The 17,036-nt window shown below is 38.8% G+C and overlaps 1 protein-coding gene across 16 annotated transcripts in view; it reads left to right on the top strand.

Annotated features, from left to right (window-relative positions):
• PsGEF (Protostome-specific GEF) overlaps nt 1-17,036 on the top strand; it is an 81,869-nt gene that overhangs the window by 26,599 nt on the left and 38,234 nt on the right. The gene's annotated exons all lie outside the window — the stretch shown is intronic.

Raw genomic sequence — 17,036 nt, 5'->3', positions numbered from 1 at the left:
AAAAGCTAATGAATTAAATAAAACAAGATTACAATCCAGAATGTAAAGGCCAATGTTAAAATCTATCTACCAAAGTACCTTAAAAGCAATAGAAAAATCTAAAAGAACCGAACTTCAGAAATAACTTCGTTAAATAAACTTGGTTCGAAAAGATATATCACGTTGAAGTGTTAATATATCTTCATTATTCGCGCTTCACGCTCCAAGAGAATGTCGCAGCATGACAATAATCTTATAATAGGCTTTCGTTTCTCCGAGACATGCGTTAAATTCCGATGTCGTGAAAATGACACCCACTGAAGAATCTCGCTGGTAATCGCAAGAAACGTGATGGAAAATGAGACATTTCTTTTTTTAACGACAAAAATGAAATCTAACTTACTAAGTAGCTCTGAAGATTTGTTGTAGAGAAGACAAAAAGCTTCAGAATACAAGATTTTAACCAAAGACCAAACTGCAATCCAATCAGCCATAGACCCCCAACTCGACGAGATGAAATTTTCAAAATTCATGGCCTGCGAACATCGCAGGATTCGTCTTTAGCTTTCCCGTCGTCTCATACATAAGATATAGCTGTGGCGTCACGGAGTGTCCATCGCGCGTGCGCACGCCTATCGATTCTGGGCTCGGACTTCACCCAGCCAGTTGCGTTGCTAGCCCGCACCAGGCCTGGTGTGGACCGCAGTCACAACCTGTCGATACGCATTGAATATATAAGTGGCGTGAGATCGCTGTGCCGTTGTGATTCTTGTGATCCTCATCTGTGTATGGATATTCATCTTTCCTGGGTAATTTTGGTAAGATATAGCTTTTTCGGGTTTACTTGTTGTTATGTTATCAATTTGCTCTAATTTAAAGGACAAATTTCATTTTGATCACCGGGAAATCAATAACTATTCTAAAATACATTTTGATTATGGATCATCAACTTTATTCAGCTGTTTCAAAGTTGATTGACATAAAAGTTCTACTGTTAATAAGGTATTAGCGTCCCTGCTAAGCCCTGAAATAGCTTTTGAACTTAAATGTCCAAGCTACGCAGACAAATACGTACTCGGGAGGTAATAAGCACCCTTTTATCAATCTTTGTAATTAGTAATCATTCTCAATTCACTCCACAATCCATTAGGCATCAGGCGCTATTAATTCATATCTATTTTTAAAAAAAACTTCCGAGAATAAAATTTAAAAAAAAAATTAAAAATATTTACCAATTCCTGTGATGAAAACTGTTTAGATCAAACAAAATCAAGAGCATCGTCTAATTGAAAGGGGAAAATAAAAATATTCAATTTGTCGGTTAGATCGTTTTGTACTCAGTTACATTTTCGGGTGTATAGTTTTTGTAGTTTGATCATAAATATTTCGTATATTAACTTAATTTTAATGAAGATCAAAAATATGGCACGTATGAAGAATTCGTTCAACTAAAATATCACTACATAGTTTATACTATAAAGTCGCTTTCTCTGTCCTTATATCTGTCTGTCCCTATATATGCTTAAATCTTTCAAACTACGCAACGGATTTTAATGCGGTTTTTTTTAATAGATAGAGTGATTGAAGAGGAAGGTTTATATGCATAATAACATCCATTAAATGGTGGAGAAATCAATAATAAATTACAGTTTCCGAAGAGAAGCGAGGGCGGGTCGCTAGTTATGTATTTAATGGAAACGGACCAGCTCTGCCCGCACCTCACGTTCGTAAAACACACCTATAGGGCGCTCGAAATGTTATGCAATGAAAACTCATAGCAGTTCAGCTCATTTGTAGTCGACTCGACACCGAAGAACTTTATTCCGTTAATAATTAATTTAGGTCAAGAGTACAAACGTGTCGTGTACCAAATACATTTCCCATACAAATAACATGTTTCTTTGTTATTACCTAAAATTACGTTTCAGCTTGGAGCAACCAATTTCGATCGTTCTAGTAGATGTACGAGGACTGAATAATTCGTAAAACATTATTTTTAACGCGAAATACCTAGTAATATCTAATTAATTCTTATTTATACTGGATTCAAATAAATTCATAAACAAAAAAATCACTGCCTCCCATCCACATTGCCATTTACATTCAATAAAAATATATTTTTATAAAAATTAGGTAGTAGGTTAGTATTATAGTCCCATTTTGCTGGATAAACCGCTCATCCGTGACGATGTCAATCTAATGCCTCATTTAGATTATCGGCGAACGATTCGCTGAATAATCGCACGGATACGACCCCGTATAGATTCGTTTATACATTCAATATTATAATAATCTATACATATAAATAAAATTGGAGTGTCTGTTTGTAATATTGAAATAATCGCTTTTTACTCCATACATATATGAATATATATATACGGTACATATATTACACCTAAATAACATTTTTTACAATTTTTGTATGTTCTGGCTAATCTCTAGAACAGCTGGACCGATATTGACGAGACTTTCACTGATAGGTAGCTGATGATATAAGGAGTAACTTAGGCTTTTTTTAGACTAGCTTCGCCCCGCGGCGTTACCCGCGGTACGACAATAGCCGCGGGTAACATCGCGAGACTCAGCTATCAATAATAAAATTTAATGTTTCCGAAGTGAAGCGAGGGCGGGTCGCTAGTTTCAAATATGGAGCACGCACCACTCGCTGCTTCGGATTTATGTCGTTTTAATGTGTAGCAACTACACTACATAGTATAAAACAAAGTCGCTTTCTCTGTCCTTTTATCTGTCTGTCCCTATGTATGCTTAAATCTTTAAAACTACGCAACGGATTTTGATGCGTTTTTTTTTTAATAGATAGAGTGATTGAAGAGGGAGGTTTATATGTATAATAACATGCACTAAATAATGGAGAAATCAATAATAAATTACAGTTTCCGAAGCGAAGCGAGGGCGGGTCGCTAGTATAAATATAAAAGCAGGACAAGATGACGTGTTTCTCTTTTTATGTCGCAAGCTAGCTTTTTCGAAGCTGCTTGAAAAATTCGCTCGTGCAACCCCCACGGATAATAAGACACTTATGACCATATCCACGATGTGACTCGTGAACTCGGCCATAACCCTTTGAATCATGCCAAAAGAACGACTCAGCGCAGAGAATGACGAGTATTCGTTGTATAGCCGATTACACCCGAATAAATCGCTTCGATGCTCGTTCCTATTCGAGCCTATTCGTCTGTACTCGGCGAGTATATAAACGAGGCATTACGCATTGGACACGTAACGGAAATAGGAAAATTAAAACTAAATGAGGCCGTCAGCGTAAAAGTGACGTAATTTTTTTTCTTACCTGTTCTGATAGCCTTGAGAGGCTATTTCATCTTCACCCTAACGTGTAGGTGAGCTTACGGGGCTCAAACCGGAGTGTTGCTAACACTGACACTAGCAAGACCAGAATCTACCACCGGATCGGAAACGCGACCCACTGAGAAGATCCAGCGCAAGCGACGGGTTCGACGAGGACGATGACCGGATGACCTAAGCTTACCATAGTTAGTATGGAGATAATAATTACATCGCTTCGTAGCCAAAAACAATTCGCGCAAAAATAATGTTTACAAAGCCATCTGCTTGCTATCTACGTGTGAAACTAGGGATAAACCGGTTCTGCATCAAAATTTATTATGTTTTAAATAAATCGCAATATATAAGCTCGAATATGAAAAAATGTGGGTTAAACCATTTTTACGCTGACGGCCTTAAAAGTAATTTCTATTAAACAGACCTCATGATAAGATTATCCTGGATTACACTTCACAAATGTTACCGTATCTGAGCCCCTAATCATTGGGTTAGGTGCCCTTAAAAACCCAAACCAGACGCATGTAAATCCAAGCACCAATTCGACCCCAAGTATGTTTCTATCGGTGTAGATGAGCTATCAAGTGTTTACCGGAGCTCATAAGCAACACCATGCAAATTGAGATATAACTTCCAAGCCTAAATTGTATGATGATTGTAATCACACTTCAAACAGAAACTCACGTCTCTTTTGCGAAACAAATAGGGTGATGGTACCTACTCCACTGTTCAATATGAACAGACCGCATCGGCGTATTTCAAGAGAATTTTTTTAGAATCCTGCTCTATGATGTGATGTTTGTCAGAAGGCGACTTGTAGAATTTAATAGTGATTAATAAAGCAGCTATGAGAATCACGCGGTAACTTATAAATCTTTCACAAGAATTCAACTAAACTCGCTACGTAAATGCGTAAATGAGACGCGGAGAGCTATTTTAAAAGCGACTTTAAAACTTCGCCTCTAGGTTTTTAGGTAATTGTCATGAATGGGAATCCCTTTGCGATAGGGTTGCTCACTTTCAACATTTCTTATTATTTTATTGTACCCTTAATTTTTTTAACGGCTACTATAACGAGTGAAATGAACAAACTAAACAAATCTCTGTAAAATGATAAACGATGAAACAAGTTGAGAATGATTAATTTATTTTTTAATAAAAACAGAAAATTAAGAAAACAGAAAGAAATGGGTAATGAAGACAAAACGTCAAAAAAAAAAAGTGAAGTATATAAAAAAACTACATTAGTTATCAAAATAGCAAAGAGGTTCACAACAACGAGTATGCCGGTCGCATTCTAAGACTGTGTCCTTATTCGTGGTGGGGCGTCCTGTGAGTCCTCAATAGGCGCCAACGCCCTGTCTACTTCTGCCACGTAGCAGTTATGCGTTCAGATTTGAAGGATGGGATGAGCCGTCGTTTTGAAACTTCGAACTCGTGTTTTCAAGTAAACGCCGCCCATTTACGTTGCCGATGTCCATGGACTCCGGTAACCATTTAACACCAGGCGAACCGTGAGCTTTTTCACCCATATCTCTGTCACGCAAAATTTTGCGACCAGTATTGCGATTGTTTTCAAAATATCCTGGTTACATTTTAATACGAAATTTAAAGTCTGAAACCATTTATTATTTACATATCGCCCATACAGTACGATAACGTCACATATGCAAATTATGTCATTTTTCATGAGAAACGTTGAAAAATTCAACATCTTATTATATAATTCTTATACAGATGTATAGTTCTGCTAGAGAGATTATAGAAATAAAATAATATTTAAACTACAACTTTAAACTTCATCAGTGAAGAAAGCAAACATGTCTCTCGTCTCACTAATAACTATTAAAAAATGTATTTTCTTATATTAAGTTCAGTGTTGACAAAAATTGCAATGACTCTAAAGCACCATATACGTGATGTGACATTTGTCCACGTGGAGCTCAAAGTTAGACAAGTTTTATTTTGTATGTCGCTTCAGTTTTATCGGTGGAGCCTTCTCTGTCATGAAACAAAAAACAACAAAAACAAATTCACAAAATGTTACTAAACCACATTTTACCTGCCGCGAATCCAAACAGTTTTAACAAAGTCGAAGATCCCTATACGACCCTGATGCTCCAACAAACACGGGACGCCTTTTGAACAAACACAGCGTCTGTTTCCAACGTGTTCCCCTTTCGGAATTACTTTTATGGATTCCATTCGTCACGGGCACGAGGTAATTGTGGCTAAATCGTGAATCTTATCTGGAACAGCGGCTTAACACGTTTGTAGATTTATTGGATGTGCGGAACGCCTCACAAATTTGTATGCCTTTTTCTAAGAAAATTCAAAGACTTTATAGATTTTCACATTCGTTGACTAAAGTACACGCGCGTGATGTTGTTAGATTGGTGATTCGTATTCTTGAATTCAGATTATGTGACGAGTAATATTAATTCTAAACCGAACTGATTTGTTACATCTTTCTGTGGAGAAGCAGTCATGCGTTCCAGTTTGGAGAGACAGCAGCTGTAATCACAATAAGATTAAGACTTCTAACGAATGCCTGAAGAAAGTGTACGTTGTTATGCGCCTTTTTTTTATTGCTTAGGCGGGTGGACGAGCTCACAGCCCACCTGGTGTTAAGTAGTTACCGGACCTCTAGGCATCTACAACGTAAATGCTGCCACCCACCTGAGATATGAGTTCTAAGGTCTCCGTTTTTACAGTACTCATCCGCCGCCTCCTAACAATTTAAGACTTAATTATATTTAATGCCAAAAACTACATAAAAGAAAAGTGTAATAAAATAAGGCTTTATTAAAATAAGGATTTATTTCTGATTAACATAAAACACTTTTTTTCCTAACGTCATAGCAATATCATGAAATTAATGTAACAGTAATATCATGACCTAGAGATACATACCATAGAAATTAGAGAGCTTGTGAGAGTGGAGTTAATTCTGCACTTCAACTACAAGTTTATTTCACGGTGCTATCTTCAGATGCTGCAAAGAACTTGATCTAAATTAAGTTAATGATATTGCAATTACATAGCAACCGAATGCTATCATAAAATATCTAAACCATTATACTCTTTGAAATCATAACAAAAGCATTACATTTAATAGTCATTACATTACCAGTTTGTGGTGGAACGGAGGTGTGCCGGGTCACGCCTCGCCCCTGTTCTGACGTTTGCCCATTACCCTCAGCCATCAATGGACCGTGACGTCACTAACCACACAAATAAAAAACAGCTTCGCTACTACAAGTACTTAAGCGTGTTTGCACTAGCATCGGTCCTACTTTGCAAACTACAATATGTTATTTCTTTGCAAGTGAAACTTTGTGGATATACTTGACCCAATAAGTCTCTCGCCGGATCTTCTCAGCGGGTCGCGATTTCGATGGGATGGTAGATTCTACGAAGCACTGCTCTTGCTAAGGCCAGTGTTACTCTCTCAGGTTGAGCTACGAGCCCACCTATCGGTCTGTGAGTAGTTGGAATAGCTTAGGCTACCAGCCACTACAGCGAAGGATTATAATTTGCGTAATTACTGATGGTAGGACGTCTTGTGAGTCCGCACGGGTATGTACCACCCTGCCTGTTTCTGTCGTGAAGCAGTAATGCGCTTCGGTTTTAAGGGTGGGGCAGACGTTGTACTGTATAAACCTCATGACTTTAGAACCTTATGACCTTAGAACTCATATCTCAAGGTGGGTGGCGGCACTTACGTTGTAAATGTTTATGGTTTCCGGTAACCACTTAACATCAGGTCGGCCATGAGCTCGTCCACCACCAAAGCGATTAAAAAAGCCCGTATGGCAAGTAACATTACCTTCTGAAATTCTGCATTGAGGCAGTCAAGCACATTCCGGTTTGGTGAGACAGCTGTTGAAAAATACAATTTAGTCTTTGATCCATGTCTCAGAGGGGAAGTATTCATACCGTTTTTTTTTCTATAGCTCTCGGTAACCACTCAACATCGGCTGAGCCGTGAGGTCCTTCATCGACGCTATAAAAAAAAAACAAATAAGTCGAATTTAGATTTTTTTGAAACGAGAATTTGCGTTATATTTTTACAATAATGTTTCTTTATGAAAAGCTATTTCCGGACCCAAAACGATATAAAATTTGTTTTTTTTTCGCTCGGATTTTTTTTGCCTTCGATGTCTGTTCCCAAAACATAAGGGAAATGATATTTTGAATAAATCGCACGTCATTTCGGATCCTTCCGATCCACTATCGATGCTTTTAGGTACCACAAGCACCGGTCACCGTTCTTGTCGAACGCGACGAACGGTTCCGCGAGTAAATTAACCCATAGACACAGCCCACTGACTTTCATGCCGGATCTTTTCAGTGGGTTCCGATTTCGACCCGGTGGTAGATTCTGCAAAGCACTGCTCTTGCTGGGACTAGTGTTAGCAACGTGGTCAGGGCCTTTAAGCTTATCTACCCGCCCGGTGAATCTAGTAGACCCCTCGAGGTCACTAGAATAGTTAGAAAAAAAAAACGAATAAATCGTCCCACCCCTCCTGGCTGAGCCTTTGCCCTACATATCCTGGCGAAACTGGAAAGGCCTCCGAGCCACCGATTACTGGTCATTCATAAAAAACAAAAATCGTGTTCGCCGAACAATCAGTAATGTTTCAATTAACACAACCTGCTGTGACTTATAATGGACAATTATACGTCCACAATCAAAGATTTTTTCTTATAATGCTCTAGATGACCGTACTCCCCTTTTTTTTTTGCTTAGTTGTGAGGATGAGCTCACAGCCCACCTGGTGTTAAGTGGTTACTGGAGCCCATAGACATCTACAAAGTAAATGCGTCACCCATCTTGAGATATAAGTTCTAAGATCTCAGTATAGTTAAAACGGCTGCCCTACCCTTCAAACCGTAACGCATTACTGCTTCACGGCAGAAATAGGCAGGGCGGTGGTACCTACCCGCGCGGACTCACAAGAGGTCCTACAACCAGTAATTAATGTCACCTGACATTAAGAATGCAGCTAGACTTGATACGTAAAGTCTAAACCCAAATTGCTTAGTACAATCAGGTATTCCATAATATCTACTATATTTAAAAATTTATTCTCCTTCTGATCAATCTTTACACTCTCGATAGAGTGGTCGTGATTGCCATTTAATATTGGAGGGGTCAGACTTAATGCCTCTTACGATATAAACATGTATAAATGCATGGAAATGGTTCTCGGACCGCGAGCAAAGTCGCGACACATCGTCTTTTCGTATTATGCCGGCCACTCACATGCGGGCAAATATTCGTACATTGTACGAATGTTTGCGCGCATGTGAGTGGCCGTCAAACATTCATTCGCAAACTTAGCAGCTGTGCAAATGGGTTCGCATACTCAATTTGCGAACCCGTTTGCGCTTCCTCCTACACTTGTTTACGAATGTCTCACGAATTTCTCCTCCTTTTTAATTCATCAATAGAACATTGAAGAGAAAAAGAGTTTTGAATTCTTTCCCAGACATCATTAACCATGCTGTTTTTATGGGATTTCTTTTGATGAAGATACGCTACACAGTAGACGTCACGAACTATGAAAATATGAAAATGGCGATACGTCCGTTACCTTCGCAATCGTCGGCGCAACTGGGCAAACGAATGTGTGGGAGACTACGCGAAGGTTCGCGGTTCGCGCGCTTTGATGTCTGTTATAAAACCGACACAGCTTGGAAAACCACGAATGTAGCGAAAACTTTGCATAATCATTTGCAAATGTCGTCCTACACTTGCGGGTTTGCGTATTCGTGCGCATGTGAGTGACCGGTGTTAAAAGTGTACAATTTCCAAAAATATTCGAAATTGAGTTAATATGCGGAATCATTTGGTCAAAAGAGCGTAGTTTAGTTTTAGTGTTGTTGGAGTTTATTGGAGTTTACTCCTTTAGAATCGATTTACATATATAGGCCCGGGGTATGAAAATTATGGGGACCAAAATCGTACTAGCATGTCACACGAAATGCGTTATGCGCATGTCACACGAAATGCGCGCCGGGCTGCTGCGCCGGCAGTCCGCCACAAAGCCTCGTACTGATCGCGCGTTTCTCTCATTATTGTATTTTCATATATTTGTTAGTCGTTTGTTTTGTGTCTCGTTAATTTGTTAATAATCTGTAGTGTATCGTGTTGTCGTAATATAGAACTATTTCTCGTATTGTTTCGTTTAATTTTTTATATCCAGTAAACTCCAGTCGTGCGTCGGAGCGGACACACACACTTTTTTCTTTTTTTTTTTAATTTACCTATGTTCTGATTACTATTAACAAAATTAATACATAATTTTATCTTACTTTAAAAGACATAATGTAACTGGTAAAAAATAAAATATAAATGTTGCAAAGATGATTAATATTAAAAATATCACATGTTATAAACCTTTGAAACACTCTTCTTTTTTTTAATGATTGAAGGATTACTGGTGGCCCGGAGGCCTTTCCAGTTTCACCAGGACAGGTGTGCGAGCAAAGGCTCAGCCAGGAGGGGTGGGATTTGCTCACAGCTACCTGAGCGCCTCTGAAGGAGACCTAACAGCTCAAGAGTAGCTGCTTCACGAACGAATCTACTACCGGATCGGAATCGCGACCCGCTGAGAAGATCCGGCGAGAAACTCAGCGAGCTGATTCATGGGTTAGGTTGCACGGCGAACTCTTTGTCGAGCTCGACGAGTACGGTTACCGAGGTCCCTAAGCCTGCTCCTAGTGTTAGAGCTGAAGGCGTCTAATGCAAAGGTTATTGGATCTGATGGATCCGTAAGGACGTGCGCACTCTTCTGTAAAATTAGTAAGTTTTGAGATTATACAGTTTTATTGCGAGAAGACGACATATTCTCGACGCGAGCGTACCGAGAAACTATAAACTGATTTCGAAGCTTACCTTTCTCAACATAAACAAAACCATAATTCAATTTCGCTTTAATCGCTTTTTCTTGGGTTCCTGACTTACGGTTCTTTTTAAAAACAAACTAATTTTAACATAAATCTTACCCTTTAAGTATTCATACTTTCTAAAGTACAGTAAAATGCTAAAGTGCATGGACTATACAGTAAACAAATAGTATTAATCTGCAATTAATGCCATTTGTTATTAATAGAGTGTAACTATGTACTTAATGGTAGATTTTGTTAAGAAACAGTATATTGTCTATGTATACATTGTCTTTAAGTGACAAATATATCATGCGAAGTTTGTTACATATTACTATTTAGAATGTAACTGTAACAAGTTATTAAAAATACAAGTAGATGTGTATCTTATCGTTACTACGCATTTAGTTAATTAAACTACCAACGCCATCTAGTTTTATTTTTGTTAACTTGGACTCTCAACTATTCACGGGATTATAGTACCTAATCCCTCGACGAGAAGCTAGAATAGCCCCTTAGGCTAGTAGCAAATAGGGAGAGGAAAAGTAACTAAGGTATCCATGCAATTCTGCAACTAAATATACCTACTTGTACATACATCGAAAAGCTCTATACACGTAAAGCTTAAGTTGAGGCAATGTGACCCTAAATCTAACTTTATATTTTAATATTCAGTACCATATGATTAAGTGGTAGGTAGGTAGGTAGGTAGTAGTAGGTACCCCATATTTTAAATTATGTTCTAGAATGTTTACGTGACAAACAACCTTCTGTAGCTACATCGCTTGCACCCGTGGCATGGTTCACACGGGTTTTTCTCTCCATGTATTTAGGTCAGCACGAGGAAAAGGCTTGTTTACTTCAAAAGCGACAGATTTGGCAACGTGCCAGCCGTCACATACGAGGGTAGAAGCGTTACTAACTGCTATCAAACTTATCCTTTTGAAAATGCTCGAGCTCATTTGTGATTAGAGAATCAAAAGTTGTATCCGCTTGGGATGCATTGAAAAGAGAAATCCATAACTCCAAGTCACTGTTTTTGTAAATTGCTGTATCGTCGAAAGAAAGTGAGTCAGCACTTCATGATAAGGGCCTACTAAAGCTCCAGATAAACATGATTGCCGTACCCACTCAGTTCTTTAAATACGACAACAGTTTTCACTCACTTTGAAGCTACAATAGTCGCTTAATCTGCGATAGCTAAATAAATTCAGTTCTGAATCGCTGCAAAGCAGAAATGATGCGATGAATAGATTTGATAGTAATATCAGATCGAAGTCTCAATTATATTTCAAATGGGTATTTGGCTTAGAACACGTGATTACTTTTTTTATTTTATTGCTTAGATGGGTGGACGAGCCCACAGCCCACCTGATGTTAAGTGGTCACTGGAGCCCATAGACATCTACAACGTAAATGCGCCACCTACCACCAGATATAAGTTCTAAGGTCCCAGTATAGTTACAACGGCTGCCCCGCCCTTCAAACCGAAACGCATTACTGCTTCACGGCTTCCTACCCGTGCGGACTCAAAACAGGTCCTACCACCATTAAACTTCAAAGTTCAAAGTCTAATCACTCAAGTGTAGTCGGAGGGTGGGACCAGCTGCCCACTACTTTCCTCTCATCTTCACTTGACTACTGTTCGGGTACCACAATCCTACCTATTTTGCCGCGAAGCCGTTATGGGTCCCTGCGTTCAAGGTAGGATAGCCGTTATACTACAATTGAGATTTGAATGTGATATCCATTGGCTCCGGTAGCCCCTTAAATTCAGGCGAGTCACAACTTTGTACAACAATGTTAGCAATAAAAACCTCTTTTGCAATAGATAGTTTTATAGGCTCTTACAAATCTTTACCTACCTATCTTCATATTAACCTAACCAACGGATTTCAATCTGAAGTCCTAGTGATAAAGTATATTTTGAGCCAAAATTAAACTATTGATTTATTTCGTTCGATAACATCTGGCACTTCGTTTTGAAGTCGCGTGATCGACATCAATTTGGTGTTTCACTTTTAAACGTTACATGCTACAGTTTCTAAACTGGCATTGATTAAAAAACCTACGTAAATTTCAAATGTATTGATCTGTTTTGCGATAGTGATATTAGTTAGTTGGTAAGGTTAGAGTAGAGGTCGGCAAAGTGCGGCTTTTGAACTCTTGAGAGTGGTTTTTTTTTTTTTTATTGCTTAGATGGATGGACGAGCTCACAGCCCACTTGATGTTAAGTGGTTACTGGAGCCCATAGACATCTACAACATAAATGTGCTACCCACCTCGAGATATAAGTTCTAAGATCTCAGTATAGTTACAACCGCTACCCCACCCTTCGAACCGAAACGCATTACTGCTTCACGGCGGAAACAGGCGGGGTGGTGGTACCTACCCGTGCGGACTCCCAAGAGGTCCTACCACCAGTGATAAAAAACTCTGGCACAAATATCCTACGGGCTTGCCCGGCCTCTAATATTATCCGGCTATGGACGAAAAAGCCGGTTAATAGTATGTACGGTCATTTAATATCAGCACCCCTGACCGATGTCAATTAAGTATATTAATCTAAGCAATATACAATATAGCATTTATTTTATGATTTACAATAATAAATGTTTAACTACTTCTTCTTTTTCTCCACCTTATCCCACTATGTGGGGTCGGCACAGCTAATTTTTCTCTTCCATTCTCTTCTTTTTCAACTTTGCCAAAACCTTCACAGCTATAAATGTTTAACTACATAAACAGATTTGACTCTAAATTTTTTTAAGTCGTTATAGTTTGCATATTTGGCTCTTTGGCTAATAAGTGTGCCGACCACTGGGTTAGAGAAATGTTACTAAATAAATGGGCCTAAAACTGAACTTATAGTACCCTAAAATTGTATTTTTATTGGGTAGTGTAGAAATTTTAGAGATTCGTTTTTCGATAATTCGCCTAATTAAGAAATCGCTTTCAGTAATACAGATTACGCTGGTGCTAACCATACCCAAAACCGTCCTTTGCTGAGTCAAACGTTCACATACATTTTGTTTTGTCTTTACTGTCTTAAATAAACTCAATCTTTACTAAAAGCAAACTAAATGCTAAAAGCATTCAAATACGGCAACCATATAAATAAGTAATGAGAGAAGAACTATTTACGTTGTAAATATCTATGGGCTCCTATAACCCAGTGACATTAGATGGGCCGTGAGCTCGTCCACCCAACTATGTAAAAAAAAGTAAAGTACTCCTCTGAGTACAGAGAGACAAAAAACCTTTTTTTGCAGCAGTTTTCTCTAAAACTGCTGCTTCTTCTTCGGAGAACCTTTTAGTCGCCTTTTCCGATATCTACGGGTGGAGATGGGACGGTGCCATTTTAGACCGACACCACACAACCAAAAGCTACTTTTGACTTAGTAATATAATCTTAACGTACGTCACGTCACGTCACGTCACGTCACGTATTAACCTCTGAAATGAAATCTCTCTATTCTGAATACCTTCTTAAGTTGTAAGCCTAAAGGTTTCATTTTTTATTATTATCTACAGTAGAAACTAACGGCAAACTATATCGCACGTCCAAGGATACTTTTATTAGAAATCCATCGATTTACAAATCAAAATTTTGGAAAATATAAATGAGTCTTTGAAATCAGAATCATAAGGTCAGATGTATTGTTAAGATAATATTGGGTCCGTATGACCTTGCAATGCTCTAATTGAAAATTCTATAAAAAGAAGGACCCACAGACAGGATAAGGACCCCTATAAAATATCAATCAGGGTTACCTTAAAACTTGTTCAAAGGCTGCATTCTGAAAACAATTTGCTTTAATAGCGTTTGCTGTAATGTCTGATTTTCTTCTGTTCTTTTTTCAATTAGCGACTCCAATTCCATTTAATTTGGCGCCAAATTTTTTTAGTACTAAACATAAAGTACTTTTGTTCGATTAAAAGGTCGCGTTACTGCTCCTATTTACAGTAATTGGATTTTACTTATGCGACATGAACACGACATGCTAAAAGTCTCCAATGTACCTTAGAAATAAGATATCATTAACGATATCAATTATCTTAAGTAATGAAATAAGATCGAAGCAATTTCATTAACAATGGAAAAGTCGTATTCTGTTTTAACTATAGGTCGATATAGGAACTTGAAATTTAACTAAAAACACGTGCGTCATGTTACAAGTTGAATAAAAAAGTTACATTTTCCAGTAAGACCGAATCAAAGTTAAGTTCGGGATGTCGTTCGTGTCCCAAACCGTCGCCGGACTGAGTCAGACCCGTCGCGAGGATCCCCCGCCTCGACAGCACTGCTCCCACCAGCACACCCACCGCCACATGCAGCTGTCCAGGAAAAACAGCCTCCCTGAATGGGACCCCCCGGAGCCAAGGACCAGGAAAAATAGCCTTCCGGCCGATATTATAGACAAAGAGACCGAAACTGCGAACAGCCTGTTATCAGAGGAGTGACAACCACCATAGTAAGTGATTGGTGTCCCCCTCGTCACTATAGTCAGCATGGATATGCACCCGAATGTATAGCACCGGAGGAAAAGCCTTTAACGGACAGGCTCTTTGCATGCTTTAGAAGCTTCTGTGAACCCTAACGATGGAACTTGCACGAACCTATAGATGTTTATTAATGTTGAATGTCATGTGGAGGATTTTTTTATAAATTATCTCGATGTTAAATTAAAACAAGTGCATTGAAAGAAGAACATTGGCCATAAGATTTTGCTTTATAAAGCACAAGTCCGGCCTCGCGTGGAGTACTGCTCCCACCTCGGGGGCTCCCAAATACCAGCTTCTTCCATTTGACTCCATACAGAGGAGGGCCGTTAGAATTGTCGATAATTGTTTGAGATGATCCCCTCATCTCTTTTTTATCATCGCACCTCCCGCCATCGGAGCAGAGTTCATCCATATCATCTGGAACCGCTGCGATCATCGACAGTGCGTTTCCAGAGGTCTTTTTTGCGACGTACCATCCAGCTATGGAATGGAGCTCCCCTCCACAATGTTTCCCGAGCGCGATGACTTGTCCTTCTTTAAAAAAGGCTTCTGGAGAGTATTAAGCGGTAGGCAGCGGCTTGGCTCTGCCCCTGGCATTGCTGAAGTCCACGGGTGACGGTAACCACTCACCATCAGGTGGGCCGTATCCTCGCCTGCCTACAAGGGCAGTAAAAAAAAAAAGATGTAAATACCAAAAAAAAAACGTAAAAGGCAAGTTTTATTTTGTGCACATTCTTGTCTTTAATTTTGAAGGCTATAAACAAAACTGTACATATTAAAACTCTATCTAAGACTCCAATTTTTTCTGAATCAAAATTCGATTTCTCAATACGGTCACAATGTGGGAGCAACCAAAACAGGATCTTTCACAGACATGACGAAGATAAAAAAGTCCTCGCGATTACAAAACGACTTTGAACAAATATTAGCTCGCAAACGAGACCAGTGTCACCGATTAAAATAGCCCAATCGACATTACATCAATATCCTTCCAATTTCGGTGAGGAAATTAAAGCTATTAACTGGCGATTTGATTGAGTAGGACGCATTAAATCACCTATATGGAATCTGAGTCTAGTTTGGTGCAATTAATTATTAACAAGCTCAATGAAGTAGCGACGGTATTAAATAAATTTAAAAATCGATAAGGACTGGCGTTTTCTTTGTTCCACTAGAAATATGTCAGTACTTTTGTTCTTTTTCATAAACTAATTGAGCGACCATTATAATTATATGAATTTAAAAAATTGTAATAACATAATTGTCATATTAGCAGCTTAAACATAATTGGTCTTCTTCTATATCGTTCCCTCACTACTGAGGATCGCGACCGCATGCAAGGTACTTCCAATGCGCTCGATCATGGGTGGCATGGACTACATGGTACAGACTACCACCGAGTGCTTCTCTTGCTAGATCTGACCATCTGGCTGGTGTTCTGCCCACGGCGCGCTTGCCCTCTATGCGACCCGTAATTATGAGCTTCTCTAATTCATGTCTGGGAGACCGCATGATGTATCCGAAGAAGTTCATAACACATTCCCGGCTGATGGAAGAGAGCCTTTTTCGGATGTCTAGCTGCCTTAGAATGGACTCGTCTGTTCTCATGGCAGTCCACGGTATTCGTAGCATCCTCCGTCACACCCATAACATAATTGGTTGGTATTTGCTATCTAACACCAACCAGAAGAAAGCTGAACTGGGGCAAAACACTTAACGTTACTAATTGGGCGGAAATAGCATCACCAATTTATTATTTAGTGTGCAAACTGAAAAACTTGGCAGGCACCATTTTTTCGAGGTTGTGGAATTATCAGTTTCACCCCAGCGCAAGGTCGGTCGAACTTTCCCTTTAAGGCGAAGTTATTTATGTTGCTATGCTAATGAGAACACGCAAGACTATTTGTAATGTTACACCTTAACTTTTACTTTCAAATAGTTTCATTGAATTGTGAACGAAGAAAGCTTACAAGAGTCACATTGTTCATGATTTTTTTTGGATACTAGATTATTTAATTAGTGAACAAATTTCTTAAATAATTTGTCATTGAGGTCTTCCAATTACGATTATTTAATTGGTGAACAAATTTTTTAAATAATTTCATTGAGGTCTTCCAATTACGATTATTTAATTGGTGAACAAATTTCTTAAATAATTTTCATTGAGGTCTTCCAATTACGATGTAGTCCAACTATTTCGCTAGAAAGCGGTATGGCATTGTTTAAATTGGGATTTTAAAAAGTCATCTATCCAAATAACGTTCGTTTCCAGTTCCCATGGTACTTAACCGCAAACTATCACATTATGCATGTAGGTCACTACACGGTGTCATAAT

This window comes from Bombyx mandarina, chromosome 15, assembly GCF_030267445.1.
Source record: "Bombyx mandarina strain Sakado chromosome 15, ASM3026744v2".
Classification (NCBI taxonomy): domain Eukaryota; kingdom Metazoa; phylum Arthropoda; class Insecta; order Lepidoptera; family Bombycidae; genus Bombyx; species Bombyx mandarina.
The sequence above is the reverse complement of the archived record's forward strand: the minus strand, read 5'-3'. Positions and strand labels throughout refer to the sequence as shown.